Source organism: Hemicordylus capensis, chromosome 1 (assembly GCF_027244095.1).
Source record: "Hemicordylus capensis ecotype Gifberg chromosome 1, rHemCap1.1.pri, whole genome shotgun sequence".
NCBI lineage: Eukaryota > Metazoa > Chordata > Lepidosauria > Squamata > Cordylidae > Hemicordylus > Hemicordylus capensis.
This window is the reverse complement of record NC_069657.1, coordinates 129,447,351-129,471,067: the sequence shown is the minus strand read 5'-3', so window position 1 is coordinate 129,471,067 and position 23,717 is coordinate 129,447,351. Positions and strand designations below refer to the sequence as shown.

Here is a 23,717-nt window from a genome sequence, read left to right as displayed (position 1 = left end):
TCCCCAAAGGGCTCACATTCTAAATGCCATGATGCTGAATGCATGTGTGTGAGCAGCTGCGACTTACCTGCATATGCAAGGAGCTATCATGCTGCTGAATGCATGTGTGTGCATTTAGTCTAGCAGGGATGAGAGCTGGTAGAGCTCAGCTGCCACCCAAACCATTGCAGGGGAATTTATGACACAACTGCCAGCAGCAGCCACTCAGTAGGAACAGACCCTGTGGGTAGGTTTAAAAAAACAACCCAAAATAAAATTATTTAAACTTTGTGTCTAGCCAACCAGGGGAGAAAAGAGACAGCCAATCTGCTGTGGGGGAGGGAACTTCCTGCTTCCTCTTCTCAGCTGCTGCAGCTTCCTCCCCGTGCTGCCACTGGAGGGAACAGCCTGCTAATCAAGGCTATTGCCCCACCTTGTTGCTTGGAGTGTGCATCATTACAAAAGACAAGTGCACGCGTGTCTCTTTTGCCCTTTTATGTCTAATCCGGAGAGGCGGTGATGCAGGGCGCCCATAGCCTTGATTAGCAGGCTGTTCTCTACCAGCACGGGGAGGAAGCAGGAAGTTCCCTCCCTCACAGCAGATCAGCTGCCTGTTTTCTCGCCTATTAGTTTCCTTCTGGGTTGGCAGGACACCGAGAGTTACCTTTTACCAGCCATGGGCTTTGTTCTTTTGGAGGGTGGGAGGGCTGCTGCTAGATTTGAGTGGATCAAATCTCTAAGTGCCTGTTACCCATGAGTAGCCCTATTGAAAACTGGAGTAGACTCGTGTGTAATGTTCGCTGTATGGCTTTTGCAAGTAGCATCCTTGCCCCTCCTCGTCCCAGATGGCAGCATATGACACTGGCAACTGCCACTTGTTTATACAGAGCAGAAGCTGCATGAATAGTGATTGTATGTTCTAAGAAGTATCCTGCTAAGTTTGCACATCTTTCTCCTGGGCGCTTTCCAGATCAGACCTGGCAACAGTGTCATGTTGTATCTCAGAAGTGTGCTTCCACACTTCCTGCATTGTGACACTGCAGTCCCTACGCAGACAGCAGGGTGCTGTTCACATTTCCAATGTCTTGTTTTGAATTTAATCACTGCAATATAGAGCTAGGGTGTCGTAAATCTTGCATTTAAAACTTGCTGGTTGGGGTGTGTGTGTGTTAGTTTCTGTGAGACTGCTCCCCCTGCTGTTTAAGTTTCAAATGCAACTTGCCTGAATGGAGGCATTTTGCTGCTGTTGAGCAGCTAGTTTGGAACGCGCCCTGCAGGCGGATGAGTGTTCTCCCTGGATAGGAACAGCATGTATCTCCCCATGGCAGAGGCATGAGCTCCCCTTTCAAATTTTAGAGGAAGAGTGAAAACTGGAAGCAGAGCTCACTTGATTTTCTGTTGCTTAGCTTCTTGAGGTGTTGAAAATTTCAATATCCAAATTCACAAAGTTAGAAGTGTGAATAAGTGGATCCTACTGACAATGAGCCTCTCTCTCTGTTCACGACACTGAACAGGAACAAATGCAGTAAAATATGGATGAGAACTGTGGATTATCGCACAAAAGTGCAATGTGACTCTCGTGCAAGGGTTCCACTGAGAGGGCTATTTTGGTATGCTTCCATTAATGTGCAGCTGTATATAAACCAACACCTAGAAGTAGCTTTCAAAGCATGTGATGTTCCTGCTGAAATGCTTTTCTTACCCATTGCAAATGAGTGATGACACAGAAATTCACATCACTCTAAAACAAACAAAACAAAACTCTTGCTCCCTTTAAGCCAGTTAAGAGACTCTGCGTTATCTCAGCAGAAGGGACTGAATTGAGCTCTCGGGAAGCTTCTCTTAAGGCACAGCCTATGAACCTTGACAGCTCTCCCTCAAGCATGGTGCTCAAGTCTGTTTCTAGCCAGCCTTCAATCTGTGTGAAAGAAGCCAACAACTTATTGAGGTCATTCTGAGTATTTGTTTACATTTTCCATTTCCAGTCTTGCCAAACCGTAAATCTATGTGAGGGGATGTTTGTTTTCCAGCTCAAAAATTTTGCTTAAATATCACTTCTCATGTTTTGAGCCAGGGCTAGTAGAAGCTCTCATTAACCTTTCTTTCAGCTCATGTGACATGCTTGGAAGATCTGTGTGGCCCACTGCTCCTTCTTTTGCCCTTGCATCTGTTCCTGATCTGAATTCTTCACACATGCCTGAGCAATAAGTGCAAGGACCCACTGGCATTTTGTGTGGCTTCATTGAATGCAGTCCCTCTTATAAATGACTGCAGCTCTGCAGCTGAGTAACTTTTCAAGGATCCCAGATAGTTTGGAACACTCATAAGCTGAAACTTCTCTAAAACAAGAGAAGCATGAAAAGGCCAGGGATTAATAAGCATTTCCTTTCAGCTGATGCCAAATCATTCAGCTTCTTGGGAGTGCTGCTGTTCTACTGTGTATCTCAGTTTTCTATTTAAACCTTCAATCAACTGTATAACTCTAGCTTCAGGAGAGCAGAGTGCCAGTGTAGGAGAAGGAACAGCTTGCATGATGGAAAAGTAATTTGCAATCCCCCAGCCAAATGTAGAACCGGCTGTTCCTCTTGAAGAGAAGAGTGAGATGTGAGGAAACAAGATACTTATGCCACTGCAGTTGAACTGCAAAGGTAAATCTGTAGGTTCTGCTCTGGCGAGGACCATCACTGAACTTCACCAAGCCTTTGAACCAAGGAAGAAGAAGAATGAAAGAGCCTCACCAATGTCAGTGGTCTTCTCTATACACTATAAGAGTGCTACCTGCTGTGGCTTGTTCTAGTTTTCTGACAGGACTAGTGAGATGATTGATATGGCTTTAGATTGCAATTCACAGGGGTCATTTAGAAATACTTGTGTGGCACCTGAAAAAGGAAGACTTGTGTTGGCATTAATCTTGTTCCTCCAATAGTCCTGTACTGTGGGGTAATATAATATGAAGCATATAGTGAGCTCCCCAAAGTGCTCACAATCTTAAAAAGAAACAAGGCAGATACCAGCAACAGCCACTGGAGGGATGCTGTGCTGGGGTTGGATAGGGCCAGTTGCTCTCCCCTGCAAAATGTAAGAGAATCACCACTTTAAAAAGGTGTCTCTTTGCTCAGCAGATTCAGCTGGAATTTTCTATGCCCTTAAAGGGGGGGGCGGTTTGCTGGAAGACATGCATGACCTTTTTTGGTCCCCAGTTTGAAGGATCAGTCTACTTGGCCACTTTTAGCTGATTGGTATGCCTAGAACAACAAAAACAAAACACACCTCTTGATGACAGAAAACCAATCTGACAGACACTAGGGAACTGGGTGGGGGGAGAGTTAAAAGAGGAGACTGTAAAATCTCTCAAACTGGGTGTGAGACTGGACTCCAGCAGTGAGCTTGGGACTCGCCAAAAGAGAGACTTTGCTGCAGGCAAAAAGCAGACACTGCTGACAGCTGTGCGAGTAGAAAATAGTTCTGAGACTCCACCTGTAGGCTGCTTGTCCCCCAATGGGTGGTAAGATGCAAGAATAGAAATTAGTAGTAAAGAGCAGGGAGCTTCCAGCATTGGCTTCTCAGCCACACCATGAATGACTTGGCTGCACACTCCATACCACCAATAAGCCCTCACTATTCTCCCAGGCTGAGAAGCTATAGTTAACATCCCACAGTAGTCAAAGTGACAGGAAACACACTACTTGTTCCCTGTAAGTTTCCTCTGCGGTTGGGTTATTTTGTTCTTGTAAAGGTATGTTTCCCTATTTCCTTGCACCCGCTGATAACAGACAGCAAATCTTGCCGGCCATGTTGGGATCTAGAGAATGAAAGGCAGGAAATAATCTTATTAGCAGATGGCAAAAAACCTAGCAAACCTAAATGCAATGCAGGGAATGTGGTGTTTGTTTCTGTTGGGCGATGCCATCCCTGTCAGCTGTAAAGGTGCAAGTAAAGAAAAATATCATCAGAGAATCAAGATGGTTTCTGTGGGAATGTATGCCAACAGTTATGCATTCTCAGCAGAAATAAAAATGGGTTAAGAGAAGTGAAGGGACCTCTCTTGGAATACCAGTTAGTGAGCCTTTATTGAAAAGCTAAATCTAAACCTGTAGTTTGCCTTTGCAGCACCTTGTCCAGCTCACTGTTGGCATATTCTTCACAGTAGTGCAGTAGGTACATTGCCCTTTGGGGTTAGGAAGGTATAAACACATGACACAGCACCAAAGGGTGACTATATTGCAGATATGTTGTGTATGCAGATACTTGCTGGGACAGGATTTCCCAGAGGGACTGTCTACCAACAGTTATATGATGCCATTTTGTGTGTGTTCTTCTTACAGCTTGGCTTGGTCCTACTTTGACAGATAACCCGAGGCAATACTCCTGCGCAATGCTGATGTTTTCTCTGCTAAAAGGGAACTAAACGCAAAGGACATCTTCTCTTCCAGTTTCAAATGGGCAACCTGCTTCAAAACCAGCTGCCGATTTCTTCGCAGATGAGTGCATCTCTCCAAGCTGACTTCAGTTGGACTTGGACGACGATGCAGCTGGCAATAACTTCTTAAAAGAACTAGATTATTGGGCTTTTCATTCTGTTTGAGAAATTGATGTGTCTGCTATTCTGTGCCCTTCAGCTTTTCTGAACTTGGGGGTGGGGGTGGCGGGCTTTACTTTCCCTAGCCAGGTCTAGGGGTTCTATCTCTAACCAGACCAGAACCATCTGTATTCATTAACAACTTTTGATGTGGGAGCAAAAAATAAATAAAAATAAAATGAAGCAAACATGGAAGGAGAGCAGTAAGGAAGCCTACAGCGGATTCCAAGAATTTTCCTACCATCCAAGACTTCAAAATGGCAACACATACCAGTGCCTTAACTCAAACATGCTTTTCGATGGTGGGGAGGCATTTCATCTCGTATCACTGCTGTGCTGATTTTTTTTTAATAAGTGAGGGGGAAATGGCACAACTATTATGAATCCAATGATCTTGCACATCTGATGGGTGTCACATTGGACTATTCTACTTAAAGCCCATCCATGGTATTTCTTTTTGGAGTGACTTTTTTTTTAAATAGATGACAATCGGAGATGAGATATTCTACCTTGTGGCTGTTATCTCTATGAAGGTGTGTTATCACAAGGTAAAATACATATCTCTTCTCTCACCCTTTCAGTCAGGATAATTAGCACCTGGCTAAAAAGCACTTGAGGAATCTCTCCCTGTCCCAACAAGTGCCTGTTGTTAATATGAATAAACCCAGAAATCTCCAGTTCTCTTCCCGCTCATATGAATGAACCCAGAAGCTTCTCTTATTCAGGCATATACTCTTCCTCCCTAAGGTACAAACGTTCAGCTGAGCAGTAAATTATTTCCTAAAGTTTGCTGAGGCATAGGTTTGAGGACTGATATAAGAAACTCTTGAGCTTGAATTAATGCCCATAGCACAAAGCAGCCTCCTTCCCTCATACCTGAGCTATTGTGCCTCAAAAGGTCGTGGTGGCGCTAGGGAATTTACCAGGTTTCTCTGTACATTTGATATTAGAACGAAGGGGTGACAGCTCCCAGTGACCAGCCAAAAATGGCTGCCAATACTTGTTTAATAATCCCATGTGACTTTCAACCTTTAGCCCTGCAAATTTAAATATTACTTGCTTCCTCCACCCTCCTTCTGCAACAAACAAGCAAACACAAAATGGCCACCATATCTTGCTTCTGTTCTTCTAAGATTGGAATTTTGCTTCTTAAGTCTAGATTTCCCCCATATTTCCCTAAATGGTTTGCTTTCACCTGTTTAGCTTTTGTGCGACCTGGAACTGTTTTGTAAGCATTTAATAAAAATTCTAAGAAAGATAAGTTTGGTTTCTGTAGTGTTACTTAACCCCTTCAGGGGTGCTCTTTGGCCATAATACCCTTTTAATCATTTCCACTTCCCTAAACAGTGTGAGTAAGACAAAATAAATTCTTCAAAGATGAGCATGGGTGGCTCCAGAGGTGGAGGCTGTTCTCAAATTGAGAACACTGAGACTTTTCTAACACAGAGACTAACCCACGCTAGGGAGGCCCAGATATTCTACCTTGTGGCTGTTATCCACAAGAGAAGCCCAGCCTGGGTTTGGCTGTGCGTGAGAACCACTGGGATTGGGCTTGATCCTGGCAGGGCAGCACCATCTAGCTTGGCACTTTAGCCCGGCTGCTAGCACTCCCGAGTGAGTAACCTGGGCTACCGGCTTGTATGTGAGCAGAGGCTGTTTCCAACCCAGGCTGCACACAGAGATGGGTGCCTAGAGCACCAGTCTCTTGGGGGAATCCCCCAATGCATCACACACGTTGCATGGTGCATTGTGGGATTCCTGAAGGCCAGGATGTGTCATCCCAGTTTCCAGAGCTGTGTGCTGCACCATGCGGTGCTGCTCGTATGGGAGCATGGTTCATGTTCCCAAAACAAGAACTCGCTTGTCTGAGGGGAAGGTGAGTAAAACATGCCTCCTTCCCGCCCAACCTCACAGTGTTTAAATGTGTGTGTGTGGGGGGGGGGGTGCTAGGGACATCAACATGCTCCCTGGATCATGCACAATTATCTGCAGAGCTAAAGGACAGCATCAAACTGCCCTTTACTCAAACTTGTTCTGCATCACTGAGACGGTCCCCTCCCATGTTGGGTACTGCCCTCTTCTGACAATTTTTGAAATGCTGGAGAAGCTGGGAGCAGGGGCTGCCCAGTTACCATAGTGGGGTAACTGTGTGTGTATCATAGTGGGGTGTGATCCTACTGCTGCACCATACATTTGTCCACAGGGGCCTAATGTCTGAATAGGAGTTTAGACTTTGTATATAGCTTTGTATAATATATAGCTTGGCTTTTCTGTGTTTCATTAATTCCAGTGTGTTAATGAACCCCAGGAATAGCAGATGCTATTGTGTTTACTGAAGTTAAGAACAGACTTGGTCAATAATCTGGATGGGAGGTTACTAGGAGCCCCAACATGAGCAGTTAACCTTAAAAACAAAAACAAACAACCCTTCAGTATTTAAAAACTGAAACCTTACTTCCAATTCAAACTTTAATGATTTCATCTCTCAACTATGCAACAGATGGTGCCTCCCTAAAAATATTTTCCCTTAACATTTTGTGTGCTAAAAGAAATGGATGAATTTCTGAATTCTCTCACTGAATGATTTACTTCCAGCCCATAAACTGCTTTTTGTAAGTTTCTCCAGTTCTAAAATATGCAGTCATATCAACAGTCAAGCATATAACTGATCTGCAACAAGGGAGAAATATCTAAGAAATCTCTGTGATTCCATAGACCTGTTGTCTATGGCTGCTTCCTGATAGGGGATGTTTCTGTGCAAGCTTCCTTCTGCTCATGCAAAAGAACGGAAGAGGAGTGAATGAAGAGGAGCCACACACTGCTCCTCTTCCTGTAATTTACTCTCACACTTGAGTACACATGGCAGCCCAAGTGTTGCCAAAACCTGCACTTCTTTGCTCCTTCCCCACAGTGGGTGCCCTCTGGAAAGTTCGTTGTGCACAAGCACAGCATACTACTTTTGCTTTTTTCCTAGAGCACAGAGCACCAATCCTCCCACCCCCCACCCCCACCCAAGCATTTATAATGTGCAATTGTGCAAGTACATATGCTTACACCCCCAGCACTGCTGTCTTGCAAGTCTGTGTACACACAACCCCCCAAAAGCACTGGAGTTTCACAACTCTACAAACGCCCCCCCCCCCGAAAAACAATACTACCACCAGACCCCCAACGCTTCACACAATATGGCAAAGAAAGAAAAGCCTGATACACTGCACCATTGGGGGCATGTGTTCCTTGTGCTCTCTGCTAGGAATGGCAATGGAGGGGACTGTACCCAAGAAGCACCTGTACTACTGTTCAAATACCTGGGGGAAAGAATTATAATTCACATCAAGCTACCAACATGACCTGTGAACCTTGCAGCAGAAGAGGCATGTCAGACAGGTGCATGCTGGTGCAGATATGCCATAACATGATGGGTCAGTTTTGTCTAGCAGGGGAAGAGTGTGTCTGACACCAGTATTCATGAATAACTTGCACTCTGAATACTGTAAGAAACAATGGCCAGCATGACGTCTTTTTTGCCATGGGCCCCACCTTCTGTTAAGATCATCGGGAGAGGTTAATCTGTGGTTGCCGCCAACCCATTTTGTGGCTACTCAGGAATGGACCTTCTCCGTTGCTGCCCCTGGACTTTGGAATGCACTTCCTGCTGAAATAAGAGCCTCCCCATCTCTTGCAACTTTAAAAAAGTTCTACTGAGCAAAAAAAGATGTTCTCTTAAATACCCAGGGCCTAAGCTATTTAGGGCTTTATAGGTAATGACCAGCACCTTGTATTTTGCCCAGAAACAAACCAGTCTGCACATCCCTACCAGCCAGCTCTTTTCAACATTAGCGAGCTGCCCGGTCTACAACACAATGGAACAATGGGAGGAGCACTGGAAGCAGTTTCAGGTCCCCTGTTAACTGAAGAAAAGAGGCATCTTTTAAAAGTGGTGATTCTCTTCACTGAGCAGGGGGAGAGCAACTGGCCCTATCCATCCTGTTGCTGGTGTCTCTCTTATGTTTCTTTTTTAGATTGTGAGCCCTTTGGGGTCAGGGAGTCATTTTATTTATTTATATCTATATAAACTGCTTTGGGAACTTTGAATATTTGTCGTATCCATATTTCAGGTCTTACTACAGCCTTGGGGCTGCCTTTGAAGTTGTACTGCAGCCCCAGCAGGTTGCTACTACCATCCATAGGAGACTGCACATTATGTCAGCCACTGGCTTGTTTATGAGGCTAGCCAAATTAGTCCTTCAGTGGTTACAGCAGCAAAACAACTTTAAGGACAAAGGCTATTTTGTCCTTTGCAGGTGGTCTTGGAGGAAACTGATCATCTAGACCCATTTCAAACTGGCTTTCAGGTGGGCTATGGGGTGGAGACTGCCTTGGCCGGCCTGATGGATGATCTTCATTGGGTTATCAGTATGCTAATGACACCCAAATCTATTTCTCCATGCCAACATCATTGGGAGAAGGCATAACCTCCCTAAATGCCTGACTGGAGGCAGTAATGGGCTGGATGAGGGATAACAAACTGAGGCTGAATCCAGATAAGATGAAGGTATTTATTGTGCGGGGTCGGAACTAGGGATGTGCGAACCGGTTCGGATCGGGTGGTTCGGATCCGAACAGAACCAGCCCTCAGGTTCGGGCTGCAGGTTCGAATTCAAACTGAACCAGGGGTGGTTCAATTCAGACCGGTTCGGACCGGTTCGCACACTCAAAAATTGGTAGGATGGTAGCTGGCACCTAGGGGTACCTGTCACCCAAACCCCAAAGCAATTGATCACTCGTACGATTTTTTAATGAATTTTTGAAAGAAAGAAAATTTCCTCATAGGATATAATGGGTCTCGAACCAGGCCATTATTCCTTATTGTGGAGCACCCATGGGTGCCAACAACCATGCAAACCCTGAAGCAATCAGACACCCCTATGATTTTTTATGAATATTTGAAATATTTTAATTATTTTTCTCATAGAGTATAATGGGACCCGAACCAGTCCATATCCCCTATTGTGGAGCATCTAGGGGCACAAAAGTTTGGTGGGTGGTAGACAGACAGGGGTGCCTACCACCCAAAAAATTCCAAGGCAATTGGACACTCCTCTGATTATTGGTGAATTGTTAAAGTATTTTTGAATTCCTCATAGAGAATAATTAGGATTGCAGCAAATGTATAGCTTCACGTCAGGGGGAAAGGGGTGTCGTAGAGTGGAGTGTGGTGGCTGGTAGTTCCTAGGGTGGGCAAGGAAGCTATCAGAATTACTTGAAAGGAATTGGGCAAAGGGGTGATTTTTGAAGTTTACGCGTCTTTAAGGTTTTTCTCCATAAAGAAGCATGGAGGTGTCAGCAAATGTATAGTTTCATGTCGGGGGCAAAGGGGTGGCCTAGAGCAGTGTGGGGTTGGTGGTAGTGGCAGGAAGGGGCAAGGAAGCTACCTGAATTTTTTCAAAGGATTTGGGCAGAGGGCTGATTTTTTGTGAATTGTTGAAGTTTACGCGTCTTTAAGCTTTTTCCTCATAAGAAGTTATAATGGAGCTTTCAGCAGCCCCATAAGTGCACTTGGGGGGGTGCTGGGGTGGTCCAGAGTGAGTGGTGGTGTATGGCACATAGGGTGCCAACCACCCCCATGGGTTTCTAACCCATGGGGTACAGGGTTCTGTTGTTTCTGAGGTATTCTGAGTGTGGATTCTATGATAGCATATTAGAGTGGATTCATGGTGTCTCATGGAAAATCTCATTTGCTATCATAGAATCCACACTCAGAATACCTCAGAAACAACAGAACCCTGTACCCCTACCTGGCACTACCACCAGCCCCACACTGCTCTAGGCCACCCCTTTGCCCCCGACGTGAAGCTATATATTTGCTGACACCTCCATGCTTCTTTATGGAGAAAAACCTTAAAGACGCGTAAACTTCAAAAATCAGTTAAAAATCACCCCTTTGCCCAATTCCTTTCAAGTAATTCTGATAGCTTCCTTGCCCACCCTAGGAACTACCAGCCACCACACTCCACTCTACGACACCCCTTTCCCCTCGACGTGAAGCTATACATTTGCTGCAATCCTAATTATTCTCTATGAGGAATTCAAAAATACTTTAATAATTCACCAATAATCAGAGGAGTGTCCAATTGCCTTGGGATTTTTTGGGTGGTAGGCACCCCTGTCTGTCTACCACTCACCCCACTTTTGTGCCCCTAGATGCTCCACAATAGGGGATATGGACTGGTTTGGGTCCCATTATACTCAATGAGAAAAATAATTAAAAATATTTCAAATATTCATAAAAAATCATAGGGGTGTCTGATTGCTTCAGGGTTTGCATGGTTGTTGGCACCCATGGGTGCTCCACAATAAGGAAAAATGGCCTGGTTCGAGTCACATTATATCCTATGAGGAAATTTTCTTTCTTTCAAAAATTCATAAAAAATTGTACGAGTGTCCGATTGCTTTGGGGTTTGGGTGACAGGTACCCCTGGGTGCCAGCTACCATCCTACCAATTTTTGGGCATCCGAACCATTCTGAACCGGTCCAAACCAGTTCGGATCCGAACCAAAACAGGGGGTGGTTCAAACAAAACCAAAACCGAACCACCCCCTCCTGTTTCAGACCCGGTTCTGATCCGAACCGAACTGGGTGAACCGGTTTTGTGCACATCCCTAGTAGGAACTCAGGAGATGATTTTGATCTGCCAGTTCTGGATGGGGTCACGCTCCCTCAGAAGGAATGGTTATGCAGTCTGGGGGTGCTTCTGGATCCGAACCTCTCCCTTGTGTCCCAGGTTGAGGTGGTGGCCAGAGGTGCTTTTTATCAGCTTCGGCTGATACATCAGCTGTGTCCATTTCTTGAGATGAACGGCCTCAAAACAGTAGTATATATGCTGGTAACTTCTAGGCTGGATTACTGTAATGCACTCTATGTGTGGCTGCCTTTGTATGTAGTCTGGAAACTGCAGTTGGTCCAGAATGCAGCAGCCAAGTTGGTCTCTGGGTCATCTAGGAGATACCATATTACTCCTGTGTTGAAAGAACTACACTGGCTGCCAATACGTTTCTGTGCAAAATTTGCGTTGGAGTCTTACAGACTTTTGGTGCTTGGGGACTTCAATGTTCATTTTGGGACCAATTTGTCCGGGACAGCTCAGGAGTTCATAGCGGCCATGACAACTATGGGCCTATCCCAAGTGGTCTCTGGATCAAGGCATATTGCAGGTCACACGCTTGATTTCGTCTTTTACTCCAATCAGGGTGGTGTTCCATGGGTGGAGACTTCTGTGATTTCCCCATTGTCATGGACAGACCACCATCTGATCCGGTAGGATTCCAGGAAGCCTTGGAGGGATTTAATGTTGGCTTTGCCAGTGATCCTGTTGATGCCCTGGTTGAGAATTGGAACAACTTGCTCACCAGGGCAGTAGACACGATTGCTCCTAAGCGTCCCCTCCGACCTGCTTCAAAACTGGCCCCTTGGTATACGGAAGATCTACGAGGGCTGAAGCAGCAAGGTAGGTGACTGGAGCGCAAGTGGAGAAAGACTCGACACGAATCCGACAGATTATGACATAGAGCTCATCTAAAGATCTATGCTCAGGCGATATGTGCAGCAAAGAAGCGGTTTTTTTCTGCCCGTATTGCCTCTGCGAGTTCACGTCCAGCGGAGCTGTTCAGAGTTATGAGGGGACTAGTATCTGCCCCCCCATCCCTTGAACCAGAATTTGGAGTCATCTGTTACCCCGCTGTGATGTGTTTAAAGAATTTTTCACAGATAAAATCTCTCGGATTCGGGCCAACTTAGATGGAGACTCCACAATTAATTTGATGTCTGAACTGGAGGTGTCCACCAACTCCTCTTATGTGACTCGACTGGATCAGTTTCAGTTTGTGACTCCTGAGGATGTGGACAAGCTGCTTGGAGCGGTGAGGCCTACCACTTGCTCTCTTGACCCTTGCCAAACATGGCTTGTTCTATCTAGCAGGGAGGCTGTTGTAGGCAGCCTGGTGGAAATCATAAATGCCTCTCTGAGGGAGGGCAGGATGCCTCCTTGTCTTAAGGAGGCAATCATTAGACCTCTTCTAAAGAAGCCTGTGTTAGATCCCTCAGAGTTGAGCAATTATAGGCCTGTTTCCAACCTCCCATGGCTGGGCAAGGTAATTGAGAGGGTGGTGGCCTCTCAGCTCCAGACAGTCTTGGAGGAAACTGATTATCTAGGCCCATTTCAAACTGGTTTTCGGGCAGGCTATGGGGTGGAGACTGCCTTGGTTGGCCTGATGGATGATCTCCAATTGGGAATTGACAGAGGAAGCGTGACTCTGTTGGTACTTGTGGATCTCTTGATGGCTTTTGATACTATCGACCATAGTATCCTTCTGGAATGTCTGAAGGTGTTGGGGGTGGGAGGCACTGTTTTACAGTGGTTCCGCTCCTACCTCTCGAACAGATTCCAGATGGTGTCGATTGGAGATTGTTGCTCTTCAAAATCTGAGCTTAAGTATGATGTCCCTGAAGGCTCTGTACTTTCTCCAGTGCTTTTTAATATCTACATGAAACTGCTGGGAGAGATCATCAGGGGATTTGGAGCTGGGTGTTACCAGTATGCTGATGACACCCAGATCTACTTCTCCATGTCAACTTCTTCAGGAGCGGGCACATCCTCCCTAAATGCCTGCCTGGAAGCAGTAATGGGCTGGATGAGGGAGAATAAACTGAGGCTGAATCCAGATAAGATGGAGGTACTTATTGTGCGGGGTCAGAACTCTAGAGATGATTTTGATCTGCCTGTTCTAGATGGGGTCACACTTCCCCAAAAGGAACAGGTTTGCAGTCTGGGAGTACTTCTGGATCCATACCTCTCCCTGGTTTCTCAAGTTGAGGCGGTGGCCAGGGGTGCTTTCTATCAGCTCTGGTTGATACTCCAGCTGCGCCCGTTTCTCAAGATCTGTGACCTCAAAACAGTGGTACATTTGTTGGTAACCTTCAGACTTGACTTCTGTAATGCACTCTACGTGGGGCTGCCTTTGTACGTAGTCCAGAAACTTCAGCTGGTTCAGAATGCGGCAGCCAGGTTGTTCTCTGGGTCATCTCGGAGAGACCACATTACATCTCTGCTGATGGAGTTACACTGGCTGCCTATAGGTTTCCGGGCAAAATACAAAGTGCTAGTTATCCTCTCTAATAAAAGGCTTGGTGTCCGTCCGTGGACAACCAAGCGTGTGTCCGTGCCTCCCTCAGCCGTTCTACGCATGCGCGGAGCGCGTGCGCAGAACGGCTGAGTCAGAAACGGACAAAGGGAACAGGCGGCCATGTTTGTGACTCTGCCCGGCGAGCTTCCTTTCCGTTCCCCAGAGAGGTCGCTGCTTTCTGGCCTTGCAGAACAAGGAAGCGGAGGGAACAAGGAAGCGGAGGGCCAGGCAAGCTCCACATGTTACAACGTGCATGCTTGGCGGAGGTGCCGATTAGGAAGGGCTGGGGATTAACCAGCGGGAGCGGGGGTGGTGGTGACGGGTGGCAGTGCTCGGCCCAGCTCGGCTGAGAATTGGCTGCAGCGCCCTGGGGGTTGTGCGGGTCGTGGGAGCCCGCTGCGGAGATGGCCAACATCGCGGTGCAGAAGATCAAGCGAGAGTTCAAGGAGGTGCTGAAGAATACCTTGCCGTTGCCCCTTCCTCTCCGTCAGAGAGACAGAGGAAAAGATGGAGAGAAAGTTCCTTCTCTCCTCGAAAACTGGCTTGCGGGAGGGAGAGAGCGTAGGCGGGAGTGGGGGATCGGGTTGCAGAATGAGAAGGTGCGCCAGCCCGAGGAGGAGGAGGAGGAAGAGCAGACACAGAGAACGAAAAGGTCGGCAACCATCTCTCCTCTCTGGAGAGTGGGCGACGCAAGGGAGCAAGCAAGCGGCTACGAGAGCCACTGGAAGTCAGAGGCGGCGCCGGCTCCAGGACCGCCGCGAAGACTGTAGAGGCAGCACTTCAAAACGGCATTTTACAAAACGTTGAACGGAGCTGCAAAGCGGCTGCGAGAGCCGCTGGGAGTCAGAGGCGGCGAAGAGTGTAGAGGCAGCACTTCAAAAAAGCAACAAGGGAGAGGGAAGAGGGGAAAAAATGGTGCAGGAAAACAAAAACAAAGAGAAAAAGAGGAAGAGTCAGAGAGAGAAAGAAGCAGACAGACAGATTTTTTAAAAAAGTAAAAGAGATGAAAAAGACTTAAAGGGGGAAAAAAGGCTAGCGCCCGTTATTATAACGGGCTTAAACATACTAGTAACTTATAAAGCCCTAAATGGTTTAGGCCCTGGGTATTTGAGAGAACATCTTCACTGTGAGCCCCACCGTCTACTGCGGTCCTCTCTGGAAGTCCGTCTCCAGTTGCCACCAGTTCGTCTGGTGGCCACACGGAGACAGGCCTTCTCGGTTGCTGCCCCGGGACTATGGAATGCGCTCCCTATTGAGATACGATCCTCCCCATCTCTGACAATTAAAAAAAAAAAAAGATTTAAAAACGCATCTTTTTACTCAGGCTTTTTTAGCCTCTTAATAATGTATAGGTTTTTAATTCTGTGATTGATTTTTAAATTGTTTTGTTTTTATGTGTTTTTATATGTGTTTTAACTGTTTTATTATTGTGAACTGCCCAGAGACACATGTGTGGGGTGGTATAAAAGTGTAATAAATAAATAAACAAGCAAATAAATAAATAAAATACAAGGTGCTGGTTATTACCTATAAAGCCCTAAACAGCTTAGGCCCTGGGTATTTAAGAAAATGTCTTTTTTGCCATGGGATCCACTGTCAAAAAAGATCATCAGGAGAGGTTTGTCTGTGGTTGCTGCCAACCCTTTTGGTGGCTACTCAGGAATGGACCTTCTCTGTTGCTGCCCCTGGACTTTGGAATGTGCTCCCTGTTGAGATAAGAGCCTCCCCATCTCTGGCAACCTTTAAAAAGGCACTGAAGACACATTTCTTCACTCAGCTTTAATTAGCTTCACAGTTTTAACATTTTTAATATTGGATTTTAAATGTTTTAAATGATTGTAATTGTTAATTGATTTGATGTTTCAAATGATTTTAATTGTAAACCGCCCAGATGCAAGTTTTGGGCAGTATAGAAATACCTTAAATAAAAAGTATTATATTTATTATTATTTCTTGTTTACACAGTCAGACAGGTGTTACTGACTGGTTTGTTTTATCAAGACATTGAGTCCTTCCCAAGGACCTGGGTTGGCTGAATTTTATTATCAAAGTTGTTGCTGTTATTATTATAGATACCGTCGCAGAATATAGGCTGTTCCCAGTAAAGTTGCTTTTTGTAATTGGCTAATGGTGATTACTGTGGCCCCTATGATGCTGAAGTACTCTTCAAGGTCTTTTGGAATTGAACTTAGGGCACCAATTACCACTGGGATTATTTTGGTCTTTTTCTGCCACAGCCTTTCAATTTCAATTTGTAGATCTTCGTATTTGGTGATTTTTTTCTATTTCTTTTTCTTCTATTCTGCTATCCCCTGGTATTGCTATGTCGATTATTTTGACTTGTTTTTCTTTCTTCTCGACTACAGTTATATCTGGTGTATTGTGTGGCAGATGTTTGTCTGTTTGTAGTCGGAAGTCCCATCATATTTTTGCATCTTCGTTTTCTACCACTTTTTCAATTTTATGGTCCCACCAATTTTTGGCTACAGGTAGCTTGTATTTTTTGCAGATGTTCCAGTGTATCGTCCCTGCTATCTTGTCATGCCTTTGTTTGTAGTCAGTCTGTGCGATCTTTTTACAACAGCTGATTAGGTGGTCCACTGTTTCATCTGCTTCTTTACATAGGTGGCACTTGCTGTTTGTTGTGGATTTTTCAACTTTTGCTCTTATTGCATTTGTTCTTAGTGCCTGTTCTTGTGCAGCAAGTATTAAACCCTCTGTTTCTTTCTTCAAGTTGCCATTCTTAAGCCATTGCCAGGTCATGGTGATGTCTGATTTTCCAGTTATATTGTGCAAATATTGACCATGCAGTGGCTTATTTTTCCATTTTTCTGCTTGGTTCTTGACTTGTTCTTTCTTGTAGGCCTGCTTTCTTTCATTGGTGTTTAATAGTTTCTCGTTATTAACCATTTTAAGTGCATCTTCTTCACTGTCCTTTGTATATTCTTCAAGGCCTCTTTCTTCCTCCTCTACTGTTTGATGGACTTGCAGCATTCCTCTCCCACCTGAGCTGCGAGGGAGGTAAAACCTATCTACATCACTGCGGGGGTGCAGAGCATGATTGATGGTCATGATTTTCCTGGTCTTACGATCCAGCGTCTCTAGCTCTGCCTGGGTCCAGTCTATTATTCCTGCAGTGTATCTGATAACAGGTATAGCCCAGGTGTTTATGGCTTGCATGGTGTTCCCGCCATTGAGTTTGGACTTGAGGATTTTTCTAACTCTCCTGATGTATTCACTTCCAATTTTTCTTTTAACTTCAGTGTGTGCAATGTTATCAGCCTGGAGAATGCCCAAGTATTTGTAATGTTCGTACTCTTCCAGGTTCTTGATCTTGCTTCCATTGGGCAGTTCTATTCCTTCTGTTTTTGTTATTTTTCCTCTGTTCATTATTAATGCAGCACACTTGTCTAGTCCAAACTCCATTGCTATATCACTTCTGAATATACAGACAGTGTTTAGCAGCGATTCAATTTCTGACTGGGACTTTCCATACAACTTCAGATCGTCCATGTACAGCAGATGGTTTATTTTATTTGATGTTTTAGATGTTTGGTATCTGAGGCCTGTTCTGTTTAGTATTTGTGGAAGTGGAGTCATGGCAATTACAAACAACAGAGGGGATAGTGAGTCACCTTGGAAAATACCTCTTCCAATGCTAATCTGTCCAAGTGTCTTGCCATTGATTCTTAACTGTGTACTTCACATGCTCATTGCTTTTTAAATAAATATCTGAATGTTTTTGCTGACAGCAGTTGTTTCTAAACATTTTAGTATCCATGTATGAGGCAATGAGTCAAAGGCTTTCTTGTAGTCAATCCATGCAACACTTAGATTGGTTTTTCTTCTCTTGCAGTTTTCTAAAATCATTTTGTCAATCAGCAGCTGGTCTTTTGTGCCTCTGGTGTTCGGGCAATTTCCTTTTTGTTCAACTGGAAGCTGTTTGTTAGTTAATAAGTGTTGCATCACTTCATCTGCTATTATTCCAGTTAATAATTTGAAGATGGTTGGCAGACAGGTTATCGGTCTATAATTACTTGGAACTGCACCTTTTGCTGGGTCTTTCATGATGAGATGAGTTTTCCCAGTTGTTAGCCATTGTTCAATATCACCTCCTTGCAAAATGTGATTGAACTGTTTTGATAGTTGTTTATGAAGGCTTTTTAGGTGTTTAAGCTAAAAGCCATGCAGTTCATCGTCGCCTGGAGCAGTCCAATTTTTAATTTTCTTTGCTCTTTCACTTATTAATTCTGGTGTTATTATTAGATCTTGCATTTGTTGGTTACATTTTTTGACCTCTTTCATCCAGCCTGCTTTTTAATTATAATCTATTGGATTGTCCCATAATTTCCCCCAGAATTGCACTGTTTCTTCTTTATTTGGTGTTTCTAAGTTTCTTGCAGTTTCTCCTTCTATGCTTTGGTAGAAACGTCTCTGATTCGACTGGAATTGGAGATTCTGCCTGTGTTGTGTAATTCTGGCTTCATACCTGCTAATCTTCTTTGACACTGCTGTTATTTGCTGCTTTATTATTTCCAGGACTTCTCTAATTCTCCTTGAATCTAGGTGGTATTTTTGGATCAGATACTGTTTGGTGTTTTCATTCTTCAGCTTCTTGTCTTTCATATATTTCAATTTACTAGCATCTGATCTAAGCCTAGAGATTTTATTTTTTAATCTAATCTTCCATTTAGGTGATGTACTGCTTTCTTTTTTTACAGGTCCACTGATCTTATATCTGAGCTCTTGTGTTGTTATTGTTGCTGCACTGTACATTAGTTGGTTTGTTTCTTGCAAATTATTGGTTGTTATTTCTGCAAGTGCAGCATTGACATCTTTTAATGCCTGAGCAAGTTGTTTTTTGGCAACTGTTTTTAGAGCTGGAAGTTGAACCCTGGTGGTTGTTTGGTTCATGTGCTCAGTTATTTTTTGCTTTAGTTCTTGTTGCTTTTCTGTTAAATGGCATTCGGGTTTTTGAGGTGAAGGCAAAGGGGAGGTTGCCTGGTTTTGATTTTGAAACAGTTCAGTAACAGTGGCATCCTCTATTTCCAACACCTCCTCCATCTGCACCTGAACAACTTCTTCAGTTGGTGGTAATTCTTCTTCCATATCTTGAGCTTGTGTTGCTCTTTGCAGTTCTTCCAGCTCTACTCCTGTGAATACTTTGTTTCTTATTATGAATCTTCTCTGTTCTGCTAGCCTTTGTTCTGTTATTTCTGTATCTGGATGCTTCTCTTTCCAAATTTGGTACATTCTTTTAAAATAACCTCTTCTAGTTGTTGTTGTTGTTGTCGTCATCATCATCATCATCATCATTCTGAGCATGCCTTATAGCCATTCAGAGGGTGACTGGTCAGATTTAAAGAACTGGGTTGGCATCGTCTGAGCTTGTACTTTTAAGTGGAAGGCATTTGTAAAAAAGATTTGTAAAAAAATGTATTTTGCGTGGGTGTGGGTGTTCTTCCCCATGAAGCAAAGTGACGCAGCTACCTGGAACAGCATGTTTTGGGGATGGCACTGGGGCAATAAATTACCCACCCCCACTTCACCTGCCTCCATCTGCCACCCATACCATTTTATTATTTATTCTTGTATGTGTTTATTCTGCAGTCCCTCTGCTACCCACCCGCATGGTGGCAGCTCTTTGCCTTGCAATGTCATACTGCTCAGCAAAGCATAGCTCCAATACAGTCATCCTCTTTCTCCCACTCTGTGAAAAAGCAAAGGCTGGTTAAGGGAAGAGAAGGAAGTTGTCTGGGCCAGCACAGCACTGGCCTGCAGCATTTCTGTGCAGATGCTTGAGGCCAACAGTGAACTCACTGGCTCAAAACACCCCCTTCATCCATCATCTTTTCAAAACCTAGGGCTGGTAGATAGAGGGGGAGAGAAAAGGATGGATGTGACCTGCTAGATGTAGTGTGAGGATGAAAAGATAGGGAGGGAGAGAATGGAAAAACTGGACTGGCTGAGTGCAGGGAGGGTGGAAGGGGGGAGAGAGAGAGAGAGAGAGAAGAAGAAGAAGAAGAAGAAGAAGAAGAAGAAGAAGAAGAAGAAGAAGAAGAAGAAGAAGAAGAAGAAGAAGAAGAAGAAGAAGAAGAAGAAGAAATAACTATTAATATTAGTTATTACTAGTTATTAATAGGAATATTTATAAACCGCTCTTCAATCAAAGTTCTCAAAGTGGTTTACAGAGAATAATAGTACATAAATAAGATGGTCTCCTGTCCCCAAAGGGCTCACAATCTAAAAAGAAACATAAGGCAGATATCAGCAACAGCCACTGGAAGGCTGCTGTGTTCAGGATGGATAGGGCCAGTTGCTCTCCCACTGATAAATATGAGAGAATCACCACTTTAAAAGGTGTCTCTTTGCTCAGTTAGCAAGGGTAAAAAAACATCCAGGGAAGGGGGGAAATTGCACTGCGCTTGCATGTAAATACAAGTTGTTCTGGCAAGAACTAATCTGTCGAATTTCCTTTCACTATAATCTTAATTGAGGATTACCACCAGTTAGCCCTCTTCAACCTTAAATGTTCACATGTCCCCAGTCTTTAATCTGTGTGGATGACATCATTACAAACTACACTATTGAGGTGTCCCTATGTGTCCTTACAGCTGTAGCAAATTTGGTTCAAATCAGTTAAGCATTTCACTAGTTAGCCCACATGCCTCAAAATGTTTATGCATGCACACACCATATTTAATTGGGGTGGATGACACATCACAAATTATGCCTTTGAGGTGTCCCGATGTGTCCCTACAACTGTACCGAATTTAGTCCAAATCAGTTCCCACTTGTTCCTCAAATATTCAAGCCAATCTTGAATTGGGGTGGATGATATCATTACAGACTACACCACTGAGGTGTCCCTATGTGTCACTCACTACAACTGTACCAAATTTGGTTCGAATCGGCTGGATGGTCCACAAGTTAGCCCACTTGCGCCTCAAATGTTCATGTATCTGCCATCTTGAATTGGGGTGGATGACATCATCAAAAACTACACCACTGAAGTGTCCCTATAATTGTACCCAATTTGGGTCATATAATTTCCAGCATCGTGGAAAAATAACAAAGCTTTTAATAGACTAACATGTCAGATTTATGTTCCTTGAGCAGGAACTCACTAGATGATTTCAATGTATAACTAACTTCTTGGGCAGCTTACAATTTATTAAAAAGTATAAACGTAACAGGACAGCCTAAGAACCACCAGCAGCAGATAAAAAACAAATAACCCCCCTCAAAAAACACCATCAAGAGGATCAAAAGGCTAGACAAATAAAAAGGTCTTATCATGGTGCCAAAGAGACATCAGACTCGTTTGAACAAGCCACTGTCACTCTGCTTCAGTTTCTCCAAGCCCAGCGGCCACCCCCAGCATCTTCAAACAGCTGCTGGGTAGGGATGTGCCCAAATCGGTTCGGGCAGCCAGGGTGGGGTGGGGTGGGATTGGTTCCTTTAAAAAGCAGGTAAGCAGGTCCTTACCTGCTCCTCCAACGCCCGGCTGCTTTTCCGGATGTGGTGCCCACTTTCCGAAAGGCAGTGCACGGCTGCAGCACTGCTCCCAGCAGCCTGCACATGGCATCAGCACACAAATCTGTGTGCCGATGCTGCACGCAGGCTGCTAGGAGCAGCGCTGCAGCTGCACACTGCCTGCTTACCTGCTTTTTAAAGGAACTGATCCCCGGCCCGCTGAACCAGTTTGAATGTGGGTGCCTGAGTCAGTTTGGTGCTTCCCTAAGTAGGTGCTGAACCAGTCTGGGCACATCCCTAATGCTGGGGTTCCACTGCCTTGGCAGGATGCTTACCTGCTTTGTCCCTCTAGGGAGAATTGGGCTCCAGTTATTGCAATGCAACTGGCAGCCACCATTTTGTTTTCCTCACACTGCCCTGGGTCAGGGGTGGGCAAACTTGGCCCTCCTGCTGTTGTTGAACTATAAATTGGCTGGGAATGATGGGAGTTGTAGTTCAACAATAGCTGAAGGGCCAGGTTTGCCCACTTATGCTCTAGGTTCAGTCTAGGCCACTGGGGAAAAACTGATGGCCACCAGTGGAGATGGGGTGTGTGTGTGTGCCATGTTTTTTGGACAGCTGCCATTTTCTGCCCACAATGCAACAGCCAGGGCATGTGGGGAAAATAAAATTATGGCTGCTAGTAGGAGCTCTCCTGCTCTTTTTCAATTAAAAACAAACAACCAGTTTTTTTAAAAGGTTAGTTAACTAACAAACAGGCCAACTACTGTGCTATTACTTATTAGCTGTGCTAATAAGTAAGCCCCTCCCCAAACTCAAGGGAGCATATTGCCAGGGGAGCCCCCTGAGACCTGGAGCCAGTCCTGAGTTTCTCAGCAACAAACTGGGGATGTGAACAGGGACGTAACTATAACTGGGCAAGGGGAGACAGTTGTCTGGGGGCCCACTGCCTGGGGGGGGGGCCCAGAGGCAAGTCACATGACTGACTCCCCCAGCTGCGCACCTGCCCGGGCTTCCTTCAGTTGTATTCATCCTCTGAAATTGATGTGAGCGTTAAGACCTGGAGCTACCAGAACAGCATGTCTTTCTCTAGTACCATTAAATGACTTGCATCATCCACAATTTACAAAACCTTTTTAAAAGAATAACTATATATCGCAAAGCTCTTTGCACAAGTTTGTTATGATTGTTGAAATAATGATTTCACTGCAAGGACAATTGGTGACAACTGGCTATTTGCAGTTGGAAAAAGGATCAGGTGGTTGGCACTTCTATAAAAACCCATCCCCTTCAACTGCATGGAGATGCACACTATTTGGTAAACCAAGCATGACCCCAGATTCATCGTCAAAAGAGGGGACTGTTTACACATTAGGGCTTTTTTGTGCCTCTGAAGCAAGGTTATACCTGCATACCGGTATAATGTCTGTACATACATACATGCTTTTGTGTGTATGATTGTGCATGCATAAATTCATTTCTTTGCAGGGTCCCTAAAGTTGTTTGTTTTCTTCAAGATCTCATGATGGCATTTTCTGCCAGACAACAATGGAGATAGGAAGCTGCCACCTTTCTATTTGCCCCCTCAATATTATTCTTCACTTGCAGAGCCAACTTCACAAAACTATTTCAGTGGATGACGGATGCAGGACAAGCCTGACTTCTGCGGACTTCCAATTATTGCAGGTTATGCAGCGCCAGTTGTGTGCACACACCAACACAGAATTGATTCTGCTTGCTGCAGGACCCTGCAAGTCACCCTAAATGTGGATTAGCTGTGACATGGTGGAAGCCAAATCCAGCAAGTCTGCAATCTGATTAGCATGAGATAAATTGGCTGGAAGTTGACTCAGACTAGGTTTTACAGAAACTAAACAGATGTTGGTGGTTTGGGTAGGTGTATCCAAGTTTGTTAGAAACAGGGCTGAGAAAAGCTCAGTGTGTTCCAAAAGGATGTTTAATGAGCTTTTGGCCTCTTCTGACCTAGCCTGAGCGTCATAAAACCATGTATCTTATTACCAGACCCTTAGCTGTCCTGTCTGTTTAGTTATTCTAGGGCATGTAATATATAGCTCTAAAAGTAAAATACAGGCTAGAAATACTAGGCATTATATGGTATATTCTTAGGGAGGGTAGGTTTTCCATTAACTTCAGGGCAGTTATTTTCTGAGTTGGATAAGCGTTGATGGCATACTATATACATACAGTTGGATTTTATTTTATTTTTGTTAAAGACAGCTAGGTAAGAATATCTGAAGCTGCTGATAGTAAGACTATTGGCCCATCTAATCTAGAGAATTGTCTACTCTGATTGGCATCAGTCCTCCAAGGTCTTGAGGAGATGTATTTAGTATTACCTGCTGTATGCAATCCTTTTAATATGAGATGCCCAGGGTTAAAATGTAAGACCCTCTCTATGCAAGGCATTTTATTTATTTGTTTGTTTGTTTGTTTGTTTGATTGATTTTTATACCGCCCTTCCAAAATTGCTCAGGCCGGT

General features: G+C 44.5%; 2 protein-coding genes across 6 annotated transcripts in view; one reads left to right on the top strand and one right to left on the bottom strand.

Moving 5' to 3' along the window:
• The window catches only part of LSP1 (lymphocyte specific protein 1), a 132,293-nt gene extending 126,474 nt beyond the window's left edge, over window positions 1-5,819 (top strand). For all 5 annotated transcript variants that reach the window (XM_053272294.1, XM_053272255.1, XM_053272263.1 and 2 more), the window contains one exon: window positions 4,305-5,819. The gene's annotated coding sequence lies outside the window, so the exon portion shown is untranslated. The remainder of the gene's footprint in view (window positions 1-4,304) is intronic.
• PRR33 (proline rich 33) overlaps window positions 1-23,717 on the bottom strand; it is a 37,490-nt gene that overhangs the window by 3,872 nt on the left and 9,901 nt on the right. The window lies entirely within an intron of this gene.